The 22,135-nt window shown below is 47.2% G+C and overlaps 2 non-coding genes across 2 annotated transcripts; one reads left to right on the top strand and one right to left on the bottom strand.

Moving 5' to 3' along the window:
* Nucleotides 1-19,139: 19,139 nt before the first annotated feature.
* Nucleotides 19,140-19,230, bottom strand: TRNAY-GUA (transfer RNA tyrosine (anticodon GUA)). The gene is given in 2 exon segments: nucleotides 19,140-19,175; nucleotides 19,194-19,230. It is a non-coding gene; the product is annotated as a tRNA-Tyr (tRNA).
* A 1,252-nt stretch (nucleotides 19,231-20,482) lies between these two features.
* Nucleotides 20,483-20,573, top strand: TRNAY-GUA (transfer RNA tyrosine (anticodon GUA)). Its single transcript is given in 2 exon segments — nucleotides 20,483-20,519; nucleotides 20,538-20,573. It is a non-coding gene; the product is annotated as a tRNA-Tyr (tRNA).
* Nucleotides 20,574-22,135: the final 1,562 nt, after the last annotated feature.

Raw genomic sequence — 22,135 nt, 5'->3', positions numbered from 1 at the left:
TTACGAGTGGAGTCCCGCAGGGGTCAGTCCTTGGACCTATACTGTTTCTGATATATGTAAATGATCTCCCAGAGGGTATAGATTCGTTCCTCTCAATGTTTGTCGACGATGCAAAAATTATAAGGAGGATTGAAACAGAGGATGATAGTAGGAGGCTACAAGATGACCTAGATAGACTGAGTGAATGGTCCAACAAATGGCTGTTGAAGTTCAACCTGAGTAAATGCAAAGTAATGAAACTAGGCAGTGGAAACAGGAGGCCAGACACAGGATACAGAATAGGAGATGAAGTACTTAATAAAACGGACAGAGAGAAAGATCTAGGAGTTGATATCACACCAAACCTGTCTCCTGAAGCCCACATAAAGAGAATAACGTCTGCGGCATATGCGAGGCTGGCTAACATCAGAACGGCGTTCAGGAACCTGTGTAAGGAATCATTCAGAATCTTCTACACCACATATGTAAGACCAATTCTGGAGTATGCGGCCCCAGCATGGAGCCCGTACCTTGTCAAGCACAAGACGAAGCTGGAAAAAGTCCAAAGGTATGCTACTAGACTAGTCCCAGAACTAAGAGGCATGAGTTATGAGGAAAGGCTGCGGGAAATGCACCTTACGACACTGGAAGACAGAAGAGTGAGGGGAGACATGATCACAACCTACAAAATCCTCAGAGGAATCGACCGGGTAAACAAGGATAAACTATTCAACACTGGTGGGTCGCGAACAAGGGGACACAGGTGGAAACTGAGTACCCACATGAGCCACAGAGACGTTAGAAGGAACTTTTTCAGTGTCAGAGTAGTTAACGGATGGAATGCATTAGGCAGTGATGTGGTGGAGGCTGACTCCATACACAGTTTCAAATGTAGATATGATAGAGCCCAGTAGGCTCAGGAATCTGTACACCAGTTGATTGACAGTTGGGAGGCGGGACCAAAGAGCCAAAGCTCAATCCCCGCAAGCACAATTAGGTGAGTACACACACACACATTTGCAAGATACTGGAAAGAATAATAAAGTTAAGACACACCTACAGTTAGTTTAATAATTTATTGTGCACCCCATACCCATCCCGTGGGCGGTCGTGGGCCCCATACCCATCCCGTGACCGGTCGTGGGCCCCATACCCATCCCGTGGGCGGTCGTGGGCCCCATACCCATCCCGTGGGCGGTCGTGGTCCCCATACCCATCCCGTGGGCGGTCGTGGGCCCCATACCCATCCCGTGGGCGGTCGTGGGCCCCATACCCATCCCGTGAGCGGTCGTGGGCCCCATACCCATCCCGTGGGCGGTCGTGGGCCCCATACCCATCCCGTGGGCGGTCGTGGGCCCCATACCCATCCCGTGGTGGAAAGAGTTACAGAGGCACACGATGGGCTCAGGAATTGAACCCCGAGGTCCATTTAGCTACGTAAATAACAATCTTATGAAGCTGTTTACACAATTACTTTTGTATATAAAATCAGTAGGAGCCGTGGAGTGGATTCGAGCCCGCAGACTTGGTACTCCCACGCCCTCGCCCTCGACCGGTTCAACACGACATGGTCACAAGAAATACAACCTGTTATTCAACTGAATCATCTCGGGGTCTCGAGGCTTCCATTGAAGCCCAATCTGGATTTTCACGCATTGGCTCTATGCACTCTGGCATGGAGTGAGAATTGGAGCATTTGCAGAGGAGCGAGGAACAAAAGCTGTAAGACCGACAAGGACTATATGATCTGGACCTGGTGGAGGAGGAGTGCTCAAGAGGGGAAGTCATACTCGTGGGTAAGACCAGACTCTCCAACAAGACCTTGGTGTCAAGCACATGAAACAAGGTAGGAGGAGAGGCTGCAAGATGACTCCATGCATACACTATAACCCTGATTTATGGTGCAGGCAACAGTAAACATACACAAACGGAGCATTAGTGCGTGACCACAGGACACCGGCGGAGGGGCAGCGGGAGGACGAGGACTGGGTGAAGGGGCAGGCGAGGAGGATGGAGGAGTTGAGAGACGAGGTGACGATGCTTGAGAAGAGCAGGACCAGGGAACGTTTGTGTATCATGAGGGAGAGGCAGAGAGAGAGAGAGAGAGAGAGAGAGAGAGAGAGAGAGAGAGAGAGAGAGAGAGAGAGAGAGAGAGAGAGAGAGAGAGAGAGAGAGAGAGAAAGTGAAGCAGTCGTTGATGAGACGTTACAGAGAGTATTTAAGAAGGAAGAGTGTGGACACATATACATGGAAATTAACACAACAGCATTATTATCATTGTTAATTTTCTTATGTATAACTAGCGGTACCCGGCCACGCGTTGCTGTGGCTCAACAGCAACTCTTACCCTGTCTCCCAGTCCTCCCCATGCTTCCCCCTTCTTTAGTTCCCTCGTCCTCCCAACTATTCCCCACTCCCCCGTCCCCTCGTCCTCCCCACCATCCCCCCACTTCCCTATCCCCTTGTCCTCCCCCACCAATCTCCATTCCCCTGTCTCCTCGTCCCCACCATCCCCAACTCCCCAGTCCCCTCGTCCTCCCCACCGTCCCCTACTCCCGTCCCCTCGTCCTCCCCACCATTCCCCACTCCCTCGTCCGATACATTCCCAAATATTCTGATGTTCCCATAAAAAAAAATTGAGAACATCAAATGATCTGATGTTCCCATCACTGAAATATAAGAAAAACAATTAAAAAAACGAAATGAAAAAAAAAAAAATAAACTATACTGACAAAATGAACGGTATGGTAAAAAACAAAGGTCAATTCCAACGTAATGTCACACAAAATAATTAAATCAAAATGAAAATAAATCGAAATCTATATAAATTCAATTTATCAATGCAATCAGAAACATTGAAATAGAATCAAAACATATTTAGTATAGCGTGAGTTGCTCTTACGTGCAACAGATGGCGCTGTTTTGAAAAAAAACAATCATGTTTTACCTGTCACAGGTGTGGCATCTATACTTATACTCACGAAATGAACGGTATGGTAAACAACACAGCTCAATTCCAACACAATGTCACACAAAATAATTCAGTAAAAATTCAAATAAAACGAAGTCTATGAAAATTAAATATATGAATGCAATCGAAAACATTGAAATGGAATTCGTAACATAATTAGTATAGTAGGTGTGTTGCTATTACGTGCAACAGATGGCGCTGTTTTTGAAAAAAACAGTTTTTACCTGTCACAGGTGTGGCATCTATATAGTAGGTATATAAAAACACGAAATTCAGGACGAGGGACCCTCCAGGACCCTTCAGGTTCCTCCAGGTCCCTCCAGGACCCTCTAGGTATCTCCAGGACCCTCCAGGTCCCTACAGGACCCTCCAGGTCCCTCCAGGTCCCTCCAGGTCCCTCCAGGTCCCTCCAGGACCCTTCAGGACCCTCCAGGACCCTCCAGGGCCCTCCAGGACCCTCTAGGGCCCTCCAGGTCCCTCCAGGGCCCTCCAGGTCCCTCCAGGTCCCTCCAGGGCCCTCCAGGTCCCTCCAGGGCCCTCCAGGTCCCTCCAGGTCCCTCCAGGTCCTTTCAGGTCCCTCCAGGACCCTCCAGGTCCCTCCAGGTCCCTCCAGGTCCCTCCAGTGGCCCTGATCCAGGCGTGGCCAGTGAAGCTCCACCCAACTTTCACAAGTCTTAATAAATGATATGCAAATATTAAAGCGGGTTTGCACTGTAAAATATCCACATTCAAACTACAAGATGTTCCCTTCGAAGAAAACCCAAAGTAGAAAACTTCCCGAAAAGCGATTGACGTCATTTATTGAAATACTTTTTCTCTGTTAATAATCTTAATATATCACTTGATATTAAAATCAATGCATGTGGCTCTCTCTCTCTCTCTCTCTCGTACGTGACCATAATGTTTAGTTCACGTGGCTTTTGGTAGTGGTCGTGACTAGGTTGGGACGACCCGTATACGCCGCTCTCTCAGCAACACGTTCAGACGATGTCATGTGACACTCACTACCTGTGTTTACATCCCAGGGCCCAATCAGAGGAGCGAACTCCTCGGCCAATGAATGATGGCCCTTGCAGCGTTGCATAATATTAAGCGAGCGGACCATTGCATCGCCAGCAACGAGGTACCAAGAACGGCTTATAGCTCTATTTAGATCCCAAAAATTCAGTAGCAAGTGATGCCTCGAGGGTGTAGCGATTAGGCTTAAGACATGTATCTAATATTACTGGCTATTAAAGTTCTAAGAACCTCAGACTGAAGTTAAGAAGCTAGAATATGAGGTCAAGGAGCTGGGATATGAGGACCAGGAGCTGGGATATGAGTATCAAAAGCTGGAATATGAGGATAAGGAGCTGGGATATGAGGTCAAGGAGCTGGGATATGAGTATCAAAAGCTGGAATATGAGGATAAGGAGCTGGGATATGAGGACAAGGAGCTGGGATATGAGGACCAGGAGCTGGGATATGAGTATCAAAAGCTGGAATATGAGGATAAGGAGCTGGGATATGAGGACAAGGAGCTGGGATATGAGGACCAGGAGCTGGGATATGAGTATCAAAAGCTGGAATATGAGGATAAGGAGCTGGGATATGAGGTCAAGGAGCTGGGATATGAGTACCAGGAGTTGGGATATGAGTACCAGGAGCTGGGATATGAGTACCAGGAGTTGGGATATGAGTACCAGGAGCTGGGATATAAGTACCAGGAGCTGGGATATGAGGACCAAGAGCTGTGATATGAGGACCAGGAGCTGGGATATGAGGATAAGGAGCTGGGATATGAGGACCAGGAGCTGGGATATGCTGACCAGGAACTGGGATATGAGGCGTGAAGGCACGACCCTCAAGGCACTCACGTCGGGGGATCGAACACCGACCCTATAAGATGCAAGGCCTTCCACTGTGCCAACCAGTCCAAGTGAATGGACAGAGTTGACTACAATCTTGGATTGCCGACAGACAGACAAACGTAGAACAATAACACACACACACACACACACACACACACACCTAGACATTCCACCCACCATCATACCACAATGCCAGACCTTCTCTACGGACCAGCCAAGACATTCAACAGACACCTTAGACTCAGGTTTACATATTACCAACTTATCAGAAGGAAAAACATTAAGTTGCAGTAACATGAACACATTATGCTATTGCAACCTCCTATCCCTGCCACTGACAGCTTGGCAACGAGTTGCGATAATTTAATTCAACTAACTCCATCTGTCGTGGCGGGCGCAAGGTCGTCCCCACCGGGGAGACCGTCGTCGCTACAGGATTAAGATGGCAGAATTCGTTCCTATTGTTAGAAGTGAAGGGACGACTGAAGCTGGCTTACCTGGGATAACGATGCTGTATACTGCTTCATGCCTCCTGCTATAGCATTAAGGTCACCGTCGGGAGGTATAACAGTCCTGAGGTCATACCCGGGATGTGACCTGGACGGCTCAAGTCATCATGCTTGCACGAGGGCTTCAACGGAGGTATGGGGGGGGGGGCCTTTTGATGACAGTCGAATGGCAGTGGTCAGATGACTGAGGTCTCGCACGCGTGGATTTACACCAAAGCCTCTTAATTCCAGCGACCAGCACGCATCACGATTAATATCTATGTAAATCAATCTGCAAGTCGGTCGGCATGATACATGCAGCAACAGTTTAATGGAATAACAACATTTGTGACAGCTTCCGCGTCTGAGCCAAGGGCACGCGGTATTCATACCGCGTGCCTTGGCTCATAGTCAATCTCTCTTATAGCTTACATGATGAATTTTGTCATTCATACAAATTTTCATTATTATTTATTCTTACTAGTAGGGTAAATTATGACTACGACCGTGCGGATCACCACCTTTACCAGTCGGTTTCTGTCCTTATTGTACCAACCCAACCTGAAAACTTTCTCAATGTTTTGTTCAGCCCCTTCCACCTGTAACCCCTTCAGTATCCCATGTACTGCCTCTTAGTCCTTGCTATTCCATTCCTGCCTATTGGATCCTTCCTGTTTTTTAATGCCTACAACAACCACTGATCTTTTTCTTTCCAGCAGCTGACTGGTGCATCTTGCTGCTTCCTGTGATTTAGCTGCTTGCATGGCTACCTCCCTCACTGTGTCCATTGCTTCTGAGCTCTTTCTCAGTATGTCCACAAATGTTTCAGGTACAGAGGCATTTCCTTCCAATGCAACATACCCACCTTCCCTTTGGATGAAAATCTGTTGCTCAGCCTCTTTATTCGGAGCCAGGAGGTCTTTACAATAAAACAAGGAGAGGTCACGGCGCTAGGGGAGGTGACAGCAAACCAGGCGACCTTGGAAGGGTTCGAAATTACAAAAGATGAGGTCAAGAGGCACCTATTGCAGCTGGACGTGAGAAAGGCTGTTGGCCCGGATGGAATCTCACCATGGGTATTCAAAGAGTGTGCAGGAGCACTTTGTTTGCCACTCTCCATAGTGTATAGTAGGTCACTGGAAACGGGAGATCTACCAGAAATATGGAAGACTGCTAATGTGGTCCCAATATACAAAAAGGGTGACAGACAAGAGACACTGAACTACAGGCCAGTGTCCTTAACTTGTATACCATGCAAGGTGATGGAGAAGATCGTGAGAAAAAACCTAGTAACACATCTGGAGAGAAGGGACTTCGTGACAACCCATCAACATGGGTTCAGGGAGGGGTAAATCTTTCCTTACAGGCTTAATAGAATTCTACGATCAGGTGACAAAGATTAAGCAAGAAAGAGAAGGATGGGCAGACTGCATTTCAGAAAGGTCTTCCGAAGCACATATAAATAGGATAACGACAGCAGCGTACTCTACACTGGCAAAAGTTAGAACATCATTCAGAAACCTAAGTAAGGAGGCATTTAGGTGGTTTACACTGCCTACGTGAGGCCAATCTTAGAGTATGCCGCCTCATCATGGAGTCCCCATCTGAAGAAGCATATAAGGAAACTGGAAAAGGTTCAGAGGTTTGCAACGAGACTCGTCCCAGAGTTACAAGGGATTGGTATGAGGAGCGCCTGAGGGAACTGTGCCTTACGACACTAGAAAGAAGAAGGGAGAGGTGGGACATGATAGGAACGTATAAAATACTCAGGGGGATTGACAGAGTGGCCATAGACGAAATGTTCACACGGAATAGTAACAGAACGTGGGAACATGGGTGGAAGCTGGAAACTCAGATGAGTCACAGGGATGTTAGGAAGTTTTCCTTTAGCGTGAGAGTAGTGGGGAAATGGAATGCACTTAAGGAACAGGTTGTGGAAGCAAATATTATTCATAATTTTAAAACCAGGTATGATAAGGAAATAGGACCATAGTCATTGCTGTCAACAACCGATGCTCGAAAGGCGGGATCCAAGAGTCAATGCTCGACCATGCAGACAGAAATAGGTGAGTACAAATAGGTGAAATAGGTGAGTACACACACACATTAAATATGGGGCCTCGTAGCCTGGTGGATAGCGCGCAGGACTCGTAATTCTGTGGCACGGGTTCGATTCCCGCACGAGGCAGAAACAAATGGGCAAAGTTTCTTTCACCCTGAATGCCCCTGTTACCTAGCAGTAAATAGGTACCTGTGAGTTAGTCAGCTGTCACGGGCTGCTTCCTGGGGTGTGTGTGTGTGTGTGGTGTGGAAAAAAAAAAAAGTAGTTAGTAAAACAGTTGATTGACAGTTGAGAGGCGGAACGAAAGAGCAAAGCTCAACCCCCGTAAAAAAACACAGCTAGTAAACACACACACACCGTTGTGCGGTTGTGTGGTGCCCATATCTTAAGAAGCACATCAACAAACTGGAAAAAGTGCAAAGACATGCTACTAAGTGGCTCCCAGAACTGAAGGGCAAGAGCTACGAGGAGAGGTTAGAGGCATTAAATATGCCAAAACTAGAAGACAGAAGAAAAAGAGGTGATATGATCACTACATACAAAATAGTAACAGGAATTGATAAAATCGATAGGGAAGATTTCCTGAGACCTGGAACTTTAAGAACAAGCGGTCATAGATATAAACTAGCTAAACACAGATGCCGAAGAAATATAAGAAAATTCACTTTCGCAAACAGAGTGGTAAACGGTTGGAACAAGTTAGGTGAGAAGGTGGTAGAGGCCAAGACCGTCAGTAGTTTCAAAGCGTTATATGACAAAGAGTGCTGGGAAGACGGGACACCACGAGCATAGCTCTCATCCTGTAACTACACTTAGGTAATTACACACACACACACACATGGACAAAATAAGAATACATTTGCAACTAAAGCATATCAAGTAATCACGTCCGCCTGCTTGTAATGCTCTGCAAGATGTTGTGGTGAACAGGAACGCAGCAGCCCACCAGTGTAAACAATAGAGCTCTCTCTCTCTCTCATACATACATACCTTCCCATCCTTCCCCCTCCCCCCCTCCCCCTCACACAACACTGCCGGGCCACAGGTCTACATCAGTGCCTGCTCTGTGACTCTCCTCACCCCTCCCCCCCTCCCTTGCAACAGATTGTCCAGACTCTACTGATCTATGTAGACGACCTGTCCACTCGGGGGAGCCGGTCGGCCGAGCGGACAGCACACTGGATTTGTGATCCTGTGGTCCCGGGTTCGATCCCGGGCGCCGGCGAGAAAGAATGGGAAGAGTTTCTTTCACCCTATGCCCCTGTTACCTAGCGATAAAATAGGTACCTGGGTGTTAGTCAGCCGTCACGGGCTGTTTCCTGGGGTGGAGGCCTGGTCGAGGACCGGGCCGCGGGGACACTAAAGCCCCGAAATCATCTCAAGATAACCTCAAGATCTCAAGATAACTCCACCACCACTCTCCGGACGAGCCTCCCGTCACCTAAGGGTGATGGGATGGCTGCATCCTCCATCCCATTGGTGATGGGATGGAGGATCCGTCCATCCTTGACTCCTAAAACTATCCAGGTGAAGTCTCCACTACTAAAACCAACCGGACGACCCTTCAACGACCCTTTAGAACTATCCGGACGAACCTCTAGCCACCACTAGAACTACCGCTGACTACATTGGCCTAAGGGCCCAACTGCAGGAGAGCCGCTAAGACTAGGTAACAGAGCCCTTCTGAGTTGCATAAAGAATCATCGTGAGACCAACTCTCGAGTATGCAGCCCCGGCATAAAACCCACCGGACCAGAACAAAAAAAATGAATGTATGGGACTCCTGGAAGATGGACAACCAACTCGCCTCAAAGAAACGGCAGATTAAACTATGCTGTCTTGCAGAATGCACCGGAGAGTGAACACCCGGTACGCCGTCCACACTGTCATCCCCGGGCACCGCCGGCCAAAGAGGGAAACAGATGCCAGAGAGCGGCAGCTGTTCCTGTGAGGCGATATGAGGCGGTACTTGATAAATCAGCTGAGTGGTTCACTGAATACTGACTCCGTGAAAACAGAGATAATCGTGTTGATGATCTCAGTTATCAATAATGTTAATTTCCTCGCTTGAAGATCTGTTGACACGAGAGAGTTAAGCAAGTGCCAGCTGTGTCTGGCTATAAGTGCCAGGATGAACAACCCAGAGAGTTGTTCATCCTGTCACCCTTAACCGCTGTGTGTTGAGCGTCACCCAGCCTGTGTATCCATACACCATCCCGGCCTCTCGACTCATAGGTCACGTTTGTTACGTTATCGTAAGGAACTGTACAAAAGGCAGCCCATGAAGAGGAGTAACGGCTCACAAATATCTCTGTTTTCTAAGCATCGGAGTCGATAGGTTAAGTGGGTTGCTAGGGTTGGCACGTTTCTGGTTACATTAACAGGTTGTGTTGTGTGTTCGGAGCGGGACGTCCAGAGAACGGGGCTGGCTGCACAACCATCAACGGAAGCTGCACATTCGGTTTTTCGAACGTATATTTCGAACGAGCCAAGAAGGTATGAGGAAGCTGCACCTTCGTGATCGGTACCCGGCAGTCTCGCTCACGTTCACACTCTCAGTGTTCACCGGGAATAGAAAAGTCCATACAGAAAGTCCCGCGTCCCTCAGAGCTGCCTGCCTGCCTGCCAGACTCTGGTGCCACAACAGGTATCTGGATCAAGTTTCTGTAGCTTAAATATAGCCACAATATGTACTAAACTACATGTCTTTCCTTCAAAAGCACCTAGTTAAGGTACACTATCTTTGTATCCATCACAGATGGTCGGGATTGCTCTAAGTGGCAATGAGATTGCAACACGTCAATAATATAATGGTTTTATTCATAGGAATATCTTAACATCATCAACTCATCAAATCTTCATACAACAAGAGGATTAACTAATTATATATTAACATCTAAACGCAATCCAACACGGATTTCGAATGCTTATATTGGACTTAATTATAGTCCATACTACAGTGGACTGACTCCCAGGTGGACTGACTCCCAGGTGGACTGACTCACAGGTGGACTGACTCCCAGGTGGACTGACTCACAGGTGGACTGACTCCCAGGTGGACTGACTCCCAGGTGGACTGACTCCCAGGTGGACTGACTCCCAGGTGGACTGACTCCCAGGTGGACTGACTCCCAAGTGGACTGACTCCCAGGTGGACTGACTCCCAGGTGGACTGACTCCCAGGTGGACTGAATCCCAAGTGGACTGACTCCCAGGTGGACTGACTCCCAGGTGGACTGACTCCCAGGTGGACTGACTCCCAGGTGGACTGACTCCCAGGTGGACTGACTCCCAGGTGGACTGACTCCCAAGTGGACTGACTCCCAGGTGGACTGACTCACAGGTGGACTGACTCACAGGTGGACTGACTCCCAGGTGGACTGACTCCCAGGTGGACTGACTCCCAGGTGGACTGACTCACAAGTGGACTGACTCTGCTCAAGATCAACGCAGGTTCCACGCCAAATGACGCCAGATGTACGGTGACAAGTCTTCACCTACACGTTTATACACTCGACGGCCAGGAATCATCATCCACTTACGAAACCTGTACATCTTCCTTGGCTGGCTGTAAACAACCTCGTAGCACTTGGGAGCTCATCAAATGTGTAGTAAATGTAAACAAAGCCGCTATGATTTAGGAAAGATGGAGAGGCTTCGTGAGTGGTTGAGTAAGTGCTTGATGAGTCCTGGACACTGGGCGATTATGTTGTGTTGTGGTGTAAGTAGATGTTTCTGTATTTAAGGAAAGAAAGTGTGCTACGAAGGTCGAAATACATGTTGTTCCCTATATGACCACTGGTGAAGCTGAGAAGTCTACCCGTCCACCCACTACCATGTCGCATTTTTACGTATATTTTACTTACGGCCAAAAATCGTTTTACTCTAAACTGGTAGTGGCTCGCCATAGACCATATGAAGGGGAGTACAGTGAGTGTCAAGAACCAGCTGCCCTAGACTACATGAAGGGGAGTACAGTGTGTGTCAAGAACCAGCTGCCCAAGACTACATGAAGGGGAGTACAGTGTGTGTTAAGAACCAGCTGCCCTAGACTACATGAAGGGGAGTACAGTGTGTGTCAAGAACCAGCTGCCCAAGACTACATGAAGGGGAGTACAGTGTGTGTTAAGAACCAGCTGCCCTAGACTACATGAAGGGGAGTACAGTGTGTGTCAAGAACCAGCTGCCCTAGACTACATGAAGGGGAGTACAGTGTGTGTCAAGAACCAGCTGCCCTAGACTACATGAAGGGGAGTACAGTGTGTGTCAAGAACCAGCTGCCCTAGACTACATGAAGGGGAGTACAGTGTGTGTCAAGAACCAGCTGCCCTAGACTACATGAAGGGGAGTACAGTGTGTGTCAAGAACCAGCTACGAGATGCTAACAGTCCTCATCACACAAGATGGTTAGTCATACTGGGCCATGTGATAAGTAGTCTGCACTGGCAAACTCTGGGTGCATTATGAGGATATCTGTGTGGAAGACGAGGGAGAGTGTCAGCTACGATGTGATGCTAGGTTTGTGTTGCCCTGTTGTGTGTGATGGTTCAGTATATTATTTAGTTTTAACACGTGTATATAAGGGTGAGATGATATATATATATATATATATATATATATATATATGTGTGTGTGTGTGTGTGTGTGTGTGTGTGTGTGTGTGTGTGTGTGTGTGTGTGTGTGTGTGTGTGTGTGTGTGTGTGTGTGTGTTGTTAAATATGACCGAAAAGGTAAGATTAGCAATTCTAACACGAATTTTCACAATATTTCTTATGTTTCTTCTCACTGTCGATGGTAATTGAAAAATCAATTCTCCAAAATTTATTTTTATTTCTAGTCTGACGCGACGTTTGAACGCGTTTCGTAATAACTTATTACATTTACAAAGACTTTAGCTTACACACACAACTGTAACCAGTAAACACGCTAATTCGTCATACTTATACTCGCATTTGGGTGAGGTGATATGGTGCAACAGTTTTGGATGAGGTAAACAAACTTGCGACAAACACAAGACAGAACACGAAACTATGGGTATTAATTGGATATGAGAACATAAGAATGGAAGTAACTGCAGAGGGCCTATTGGCCCATACTTCCTCTTGATGCTTCTATATTGGTACGAGAGTCTTGAAGTGGGTAGAATATAGTTGTGCATTAATTGGCTGTTGATTGTTGGTGTTGACTTTTTGATGTGTAGTGCCTCGCAGATGTGGAGCCGCCTGCTATCGCTGTATCTATCGATGATTTTTGTGTTGTTTGTTAAGACTTCTCTGGTGATGGTCTGGTTGTGGGAAGAGATTATGTGTTCCTTTATGGAGCACTGTTGCTTATGCATTGTAAATCGCCTGGAAAGAGACGTTGTTGTCTTGCTTATATACTGAGTTCTTTGGGGCTTACAGTCTCCAAGTGGGTATTTGAAGGCATAGACGACGTTGGTCTCTTTCAAGACATGCTGCTTTGTGTCTGGAGAGTTCTTCATGAGAAGGTTGGCGTTTTTTTTGGTTTTATAGTAAATCGTCAATTGTATTTTCTAATTTTTGTCTGTAGGGATAACGTTCCTATCAACAATACCTTTCAGGACCCTTTCCTCCGTTTTATGAGCCGTCGAGAAGAAGTTCCTGTAAAAAAGTCTAAAAGGGGGTACATGTGTTGTGTTAGTTGACTCTTCAGAGGTTGCATGGCGTTTTACCTTTCTTCTTATGATGTCTTCAACAAATTAGAGAAGGCGTTGATGACTAGGACCTGCCTTACCCTACAGAGTTCTTCATCGACTTGCTTCCATCCTGAGCTGTGGCTGAGAGCACGGTCGACGTAAGCATTGACAACACTCTTCTTGTACCTGTCTGGGCAGTCACTATTGGCATTGAGGCACATTCGTATGTTTGTTTCCTTAGTGTAGACTGCAGTGTGGAAGCCTCCGCCCCTTTCTGTGACTGTTACATCTAGAAAGGGCAGCTTCCCATCCTTCTCCATCTCGTAAGTGAAACTCAACACAGAATTCCGCTCGAATGCCTCCTTCAGCTCCTGCAGAAGTCTAACATCAGGTACCTGTGTAAAAATGTCGTCAACATACCTGCAGTATATGGTCGGTTTCAAGCTCATGTCAACTAAAACTTTTTGCTCGATGGTGCCCATGTAGAAGTTCGTAAACAGGACACCTAGGGGAGAACCCATGGCGACCCCATCTACTTGCTTATACATGTGCCCATCCAGGCTCAAGAAGGGTGCCTCTTTAGTACAAGCTTGGAGTAGTTTCCTTAGAATGTTTTCTGGTATGTCAAGAGGAGTACAGACCGGATCACGATACACTCTGTCCGCTATCATCCCGATTGTCTCATCCACAGGTACGTTGGTAAACAGTGATTCTACGTCCTACGAGGCTCTTATCCCTGTGGCCCGTGTGCCCCGCAGTAAGTCAGTAAGCACCCTCCTTGAGCCCAGATGGGCACAATCAAAAATGGATCTAAATTATAAACACCACTGATAATGTAATCATATGTACATTAGCAGTGGTTTGTATAAATTAAATACAGTGTGGATATACGTGGAGTAGAGGATATATATAAAAATATATCTCCTCTAGCAGCATGTCTGTCGGTCAAAACAGGATGCCAATAGAGTGGAGATCCTGACAAAAACGTTTCGCGCTTCAGAGCTGCCCGTGAGGACTTGGACCCCCCCCCCCTCACATGGCGACCCCGTCACGTGATGACCCCCTCACATGGCGACCCCGTCACGTGACGACCCCCTCACGTGACGACCCCCTCACATGGCGACCCCGTCACGTGACGACCCCGTCACGTGACGACCCGAAGTCGGGGAGAAGAAGCGTTTATTAGGCATATTTCAATGTTCTCCAAGGACCCCGGGGACAAGCACTGACCCTCTCCAGGATGCCCTAACACCCGGGGGGAATATATTTACTTCTAGGTGAACAGAAGCAGCAGGTGAATGGGAACCTGGCTAGCCCCAGCCCGGAGATCGATCCTTGAGTGCGAGTTGAGGATGACGACAACTGTACCACAGGACCTCTTGACTAGTGCTGAATATTGCGGTGTATAGCGAATTGCTGCTAAATGTAGCGGTTGGTAAGAAATATATGTGTAGCAGCGTATTCAGAATGAAGCAAGTGCTGCTAAATATAGCAGTGCTATATGGAGTCTTTTCTCCAAGGTCGCTTGCCTCCCTAGCTGAGTGGTCTGCTTGTTCTAACACTGTCAACACTTGTTGGACAGGTGTAGCGTCGGACACACCTGATGTGTCCACACCTGATGTGTCCACACCTGATGTGTCCACACCTGATGTGTCCACACCTGATGTGTCCACACCTGATGTGTCCACACCTGATGTGTCTACACCTGATGTGTCCACACCTCAGTGAGCGTGTGTGGCGGGAGGTGAGGCAGCAACAACAACAACAAGTGTGTCCCACGCTCAACTACCGGGAGGTGACGTCATCAGCATCCTGAGTGTTGTGCAAGGGTGAGGGGGGGGGGGGGCGTGAGGAGAGGGGGGGGCGTTAGGAGAGGGGGGCATGAGAGGGACATAGGGGGGGGCGTGAGAGGGGGGGGGCCGTGAGGGCTGCGTGTAGAGGTGTAGCCGAGGTGGTAGTGAAGGGGGGGGGGGGTTATGGGGACCAGTGACCCAGCCGGACTTCCTCTGTAATCCCTTCCTCACCGGTCAAACTAACCGCCCCCACCCTCACCCCACCCTCACCCCACCCTCACCCCACCCTCACTCCACCCTCACCACACCCTCACCCCCACCCAGAAGACCCCTCCCTGTTTCCCTAATCTAGTGGAATAAAAGGAAACTGAGGATGGACAGAAGAGAGTCAGCTTCAAGGTGGTGTGCGTGTTTCACCATAAATGCCGTGTTTCCCCAGGACTACACTGTAATAAGGGAAGAGAGGGAAGGTAGGGGAGGAGGCGGAGTGGCCCTAATAGTGAGAAAAGAATGGTGTTTCAAGGAGATGGTTATCCCAGGCTGAGAGGGGGTTCAGAGGCGACATTACAAGCACCATGACAATGAGAGGACCAAGAGGTGGTCCGACCAAGTATATATCACCAAGAGGCGGTGATATATAACCCTCCAACAAATGAGAGAAGAGTATGAGAATGTTAACAACAACACGGCAGTTAGCACTGTAATTGAGAGGGCAGCCTCTGTTGCCTGTAGAAATCGATCCCATCATGAGGGACTTCAATCACGGAAAGATTGACTTGGAGAACAAGAACCGCATGGAGGAGAGGAAACATGGAGAGCTGAACTATTGGAGGTGGAGACAAAAACTTTCTAAGCCAACATGTCAGGGGACCCACAAGAATGAGAGAAACGACGAACCAGCGAGACTCGACCTAGTCTTCACTCTGAACGACTCCGACATAAACGAAATCGATTTTGAGGCCCCAGTAGGAATGAGCAACCACAGTGTACTGGTGTTTGAGTATCTGGTTGAAATGGTTAAAGTACTCAATGAAGGGACCCAAACACAAAAAAGGCTGGCGTACCGAAAAGGAAACTATGAGGAGATACGAAAATTCCTAACGAATATAACATGGGAAACAGAGCTCAGTGAAAAGACAGCCCAAGACATGATGGACTACATTACGCAGAAGTGTAAGGACGCCGCAGACAAGTTGGTCCCAGTCCGAAAGGAAAAAAACGAAATGCAGGCAAGAAATCCATGGTTTAATCAGAGATGTAAGCTAGCAAAGCAACATAGTACAAGGGCGTGGAGAAACTAGAAATAACAGGACAATATCAAATACCACTCAGAGTGCCAGGAATGAATACGTCAGGATGAGAAGAGAGGCAGAAGGGCAATTCGAAAATGACATTGCAAGCAAGGCTAAGACTCAACCTAAATTCTGCACAGCCACATTACGAGGAAAACAACAGTGAAGGAACAGGTAATGAAACTGAGGATCAAGGGCAGACAGATTCACAACAAACGAAAACAAAGTGTGCGAGGAACTCAGTAAGAAATTCTAGGAGGTCTTCACATTACAGCAAGGAGAAATTCCAGAGATAAGAGAGGGAATAGTTAGCCAGGCACCACTAGAGGAGTTTGAGATTACCAGTGGGGATGTAAGAAAGCTTTTGCTAGAGTTGGATGTGAAAAAGGCTATAGGCCCGGATGGAATCTCACCATGGATACTAAAGGAAGGAGCGGAAGCACTGTGCCTGCCACTCTCTATAGTGTATAACAAATTACTGGTAACAGGTGAACTGCCAAACATTTAGAAGATGGCTAATGTAGTCCCGATATACAAGAAGGGGGATAGACAAGAGGCAATGAACTACAGACCAGTGTCCCTAACTTGCATACCATGCAAGTTGATGGAGAAGACTGTGCGTAAAAAGCTAGTGGAACATCTGGAGCGAAGGAACTTTGTAACACAACATCAACATGGGTTCAGGGATGGCAAGTCCTGCCTCACAGGGTTAATTGAATTCTACGACCAGGCAACCAAAATCAGGCAAGAAAGAGAGAGATGGGCAGACTGCATATTTTTGGATTACCAGAAAACCTTTGACACAGTGCCACACAAGAGACTAGTGCAACAGCTGGAGATGCAGGCAGGAGTGAAAATGAAGGTACTCCATTGGATAAATAAGTACCTTGTGAAGACAGCGAGTCACTGTGAGAGTCTCAGTGACTCAGTCTCAGGGGTGAGGTCTCAGACTGGCGAGGCGTCACCAGTGGAGTCCCGCAGGGGTCAGTCCTTGGACCTATACTTTTTTCTGATATATGTAAATGATCTCCCAGAGGGTATAGAATCGTTCCTCTCATTGTTTGCTGATGATGCAAAAATTATGAGGAAGATTAAGACAGAGGAAAATAGTATGAGGCTAGAAAATGACCTAGTCAAACTGAATGAATGGTCCAACACATGGCTACTAAACTTCAACCCGAGTAAATGTACGGTAATGAAACTATGCGGTGTAAACAGGAGGCCAGACACAGGATGCCGAATGTGAGATGAAGTCCTTCATGAAACGGACAGAGAGAAAGCTCTAGGAGTTGATATGACACTAAACCTCTCCCTGTTGCCCACATAAAAATAATAACATCTGCGGCGTATGCAAGACTGGCTAACATCAGAACTGAATCTGATGAATCTGTGTTAGGAATTCATGAATCTATGTTAGGAATCATTCAGAACCTTGTATACCACATATGTAAGACCAATCCTGGAGTATGCAGCCCTAGCATGGAGCCCGTACCTTGTCAAGCACAAGACGAAGCAGGAAAAAGTTCCGAGGTATGCCACTAGGCTAGTCCCAGACGTAAGAGAAATGAGTTACGAGGAAAGTCTGCGGGAAATGCACCTCACGACACTAGAAGACAGAAGAGTAAGGGAAGACATGATCACTACCTGTAAAATTCTCAGATGAATTGACCGGGTAGATAAGGATAAACTGTTTAACACGGGTGTTACGCGAACAAGGGGACACAGGTGGAAACTGAGTACCCTAATGAGCCACAGGGACGTTAGAAAGAACTTTCTTGTGTCAAAGTAGTTAACAGGTGGAATGCATTAGAAAGTGATGTGGTGGAGGCTGACTCCATACACAGTTTCGAATGTAGATATGATAGAGCCCAATAGGCTCAGGAATCTGTACACCAGTTGATTGACAGTTGAGAGACGGGACCAAAGAGCCAGAGCTCAACCCCCGCAAGCACAATTTGGTAAGTACAATTAGGTAAGTACACACTCACACACACACACACACACACACACACTCAGTTGTATACCACATATGTCAGGCCAATCCTGGAGTATGCAGCCCCAGCATGGAGTCCATATCTAGTCAAGGATAAGACTAAACTGGAAAAGGTTCAAAGGTTTGCCACCAGACTAGTACCCGAGCTGAGAGGTATGAGCTACGAGGAGAGACTACGGGAATTAAACCTCACTTCGCTGGAAGACAGAAGAGTTAGGGGGGACATGATCACCACATTCAAGATTCTGAAGGGGATTGATAGGGTAGATAAAGACAGTCTATTTAACACAAGGGGCACACGTACTAGGGGACACAGGTGGAAACTGAGTGCCCAAATGAGCCACAGAGATATTAGAAAGAACTTTTTTAGTGTCAGAGTGGTTGACAAATGGAATGCATTAGGAAGTGATGTGGTGGAGGCTGACTCCATACACAGTTTCAAGTGTAGATATGACAGAGCCCGATAGGCTCAGGAATCTGTACACCTGTTGATTGACGGTTGAGAGGCGGGACCAAAGAGCCAGAGCTCAACCCCCGCAAACACAACTAGGTGAGTACAACTAGGTGAGTCGCCGGTGGCTGAGCGGACAGCACGCTGGACGCGTGATCCTGTGGTCCTAGGTTCGATTCCCGACGCCGGCGAGAAACTGTGGGCAGAGTTTCTTTCACCCTAATACCCCTATTGCCTAGCAGTAAATAGGTACCTGGGAATTAGTCAGCTGTCACTGGCGTCTTCCTGGGGTGTGTGTGGTGTGGAAAAAAATAGTACTTAGTAACAGTTGATTGACAGTTGAGAGGCGGGCCGAAAGAGCAGAGCTCAACCCCCGCAAGCACAACTAGGTGAATACAATTAGGTGAATACACACATCCCCAGGAAGCTGCCTGTAGCAGCTGTCTAACTCCCAGGTACCTTTTTACTGGTAGGGGAACAGGACATCAGGGTGAAAGAAACTGCCCATTTGTTTCCGTCTCCGCCGGGAACGAACCCGGACCATAAGGACTACGACCCTTCCCCCCCCCCCATGCGCGAGGCCTGGATTACCATGAAAATTATTTCCTTCGAACCGGATTCGAACCAGTGACCTATGGATGCCTGCTTGATGCTCCTACTACAGTCCACCGCTCTACCAACTGAGCTATCGAAGGAACTAGCTAGTTAGAGTTGCATGTGGTATGAGAATCACTTTGTAGTCCGGTTAAGCTCTACAAATTCTATCCATTGTAAAGTAAAGTATCCATCACCAAAACAATGTGTGACCATGTGTCACTGAATTGTACATTATTAGCTTGAAAGGAAACCTTGAAACGTAACGCAGTACCCCATCAACATTAGCTTCCATGCTCATCAACAGCAATAAAGAAAATGAAATAATCTCACTTTTAAGGGTACACTATAATTTTACCGATGGTAACCACGCACGGTGTGATAAGACCACCGCCTCAAACATTATTTGCGCTTATGATTTGATAAAATTTCCATGTCGTAGTTTACAAAATTTATGCTACATATACCTACGGGGTTGGTACCTATGTTTGATAATTCCTTCCTTACTTTACAACGCTTGCGTGCTTCTAGTGTGTGGTCTGGTCAACATTGATGGTGTTATCTCTAAATTCCGCGATTTTTTCACATTCCATTATATAATGACGCAAAGTATGCGAATAGTTCTGCTGACAGAGTTTACATTTAGTCAAATCTACATCAGCAGATGTTACAAACTCCCAGAGGTACTTGTAGCCGAGCCTAAGCCTAGCAGTGGTAACATCTAGAAGTCTGCTAACCTTATTGGATGATCCATAGACGTGCGGTACCTCGTGCATAATAGAATGATGATAGATAGAGTAACTGGTGTGAACTTCACTTTGCCTCAAGTCTCCAAAATTTAGTTGATGTTCCCGGAATATTACTGCCCTCAGGCTGCTCAAAGGCAGTCCAAGTTGGTAATCAATTCCCTCTTTACGAGCAAAAGTCTTGGCCAACTCATCAGTTCTATCATGCATTCGGAGACAAATATGGGAAGGAATCCGCAGGAGACAAACTCTGAATCCATCATTGATTATTACATTATATCTGTGTCTAGCTTCAGAGATAAGCACGTCACAGTTATGCCTTGGGGAGCTACCGTGCGTGGTTAGAATCGGTAACAGTATAGTGTACCCTTAAAAGTGAGATTATTTCATTTTCTTTATTGCTGTTGATGAGCATGGAAGCTAATATTGATGGGGAACTGCGTTACGTTTCAAGGTTTCCTTTCAAGCTAATAATGCACAATTCAGTGACACATGGTCACACATTGTTTTGGTGATGGATACTTTACTTTACAATGGATAGAATTTGTAGAGCTTAACCGGACTACAAAGTGATTCTCATACCACATGCAACTCTAACTAGCTAGTTCCTTCGATAGCTCAGTTGGTAGAGCGGTGGACTGTAGTAGGAGCATCAAGCAGGCATCCATAGGTCACTGGTTCGAATCCGGTTCGAAGGAAATAATTTTCATGGTAATCCAGGCCTCGCGCTTGTGGGGGGGGGAGGGTCGTAGTCCTAATGGCCCGGGTTCGTTCCCGGCGGAGACGGAAACAAATGGGCAGCTTCTTTCATCCTGATGTCCTGTTCCCCTACCAATAAATAGGTACCTGGGAGTTAGACAGCTGCTACAGGCAGCTTCCTGGGATGTGTGTATTCACCTAGTTGTGCTTGCGGGGGTTGAGCTCTGCTCTTTCGGCCCGCCTCTCAACTGTCAATCAACTGTTACTAAGTACTATTTTTTTCCACACCACACACACCCCAGGAAGACGCCAGTGACAGCTGACTAACTCCCATTTACTGCTAGATAACAGGGGGTATTAGGGTGAAAGAAACTCTGCCCATAGTTTCTTGGCGGCGCCCGGAATCGAACCTGGGACCACAGGATCACGCGTCCAGCGTGCTGTCCGCTCAGCCACCGGCCCACCGGTGGCTGAGGGTGTGTGTGTGTGTGTGCGTGTGTGTGTGTGTGTGTGTGTTAGAGAATAATATACGTAAAAGATATAATAGAGGAAAAAATAGATCGTTTAGAAAGTCGGGGTCCAAGAGCTAATAGCTCGATTCTGTATTTACTCAATTAGTAAATACAACTCTTTGCCGGAAATGGTGTGAGTATTAGTGTCCTGAGGCCCAGTGTATACTTGCTCTGTCGAGAAATACAACATTCTGAGTGTAACTCATTTTGTATCTATGTACAATTACCTAAATAAAGAATTATTATAATTATTACACAAAGAAATCACATTATCGTGATATATCAATGAGAAAATCCACAGGAGCTGTGATAAGGATTCGAACGTATGTGCTGGGTGTTCCGGGTGATTGTTCCCAGCTGCACGCTCTTGATGACTATGCCACGACATGGTCAAAAGAATTGCAACTAGGGGTACTATTGCACGCTCGAGGATTCCTGATACTTCCACTGAAGCCGAACCAGGGTTTCACACAATTCTCCCATGTACTCGGGCTCTGTGGTCCAGTAGTAAGTCCAGTTTTGACCATGTAGCCTCGTAGCCTGGTGGATAGCGCTCAGGACTCGTAATTCTGTGGCGCGGGTTCGATTCCCGCACGAGGCAGAAACAAATGGGCAAAGTTTCTTTCACCCTGAATGCCCCTGTTACCTAGTAGTAAATAGGTACCTGGGAGTTAGTCAGCTGTCACGGGCTGCTTCCTGGGGGTGGAGGCCTGGTCGAGGACCGGGCCGCGGGGACACTAAAGCCCCGAAATCATCTCAAGATAACCTCAAGATGTCGTCAGAGACTAGCCCACTGGGATAATGGAAATAATGGAAAATACTGCCACAACAATGCTTGAAAACACATCTGCTGAGAACAAAGCCCGCCTCCTAGCGGTAACAGCACCCCCACGCCGGGGATTTTTTATTTGCTGTGCCAATGCAGCTCTGGGAACTTTCCTTAGTTATGACGCCCTCAGCATTGGAGTTGCCCATCGTCTTAATAAATTCATCGATACATACAGCGATAGCATGTGACTCGATGGGTTCGAGTCACTTCTGGGGTGTGA

The sequence above is a fragment of the Procambarus clarkii genome, chromosome 23 (genome assembly GCF_040958095.1).
Source record: "Procambarus clarkii isolate CNS0578487 chromosome 23, FALCON_Pclarkii_2.0, whole genome shotgun sequence".
Lineage (NCBI taxonomy): Eukaryota > Metazoa > Arthropoda > Malacostraca > Decapoda > Cambaridae > Procambarus > Procambarus clarkii.
The sequence above is the reverse complement of the archived record's forward strand: the minus strand, read 5'-3'. Positions and strand labels throughout refer to the sequence as shown.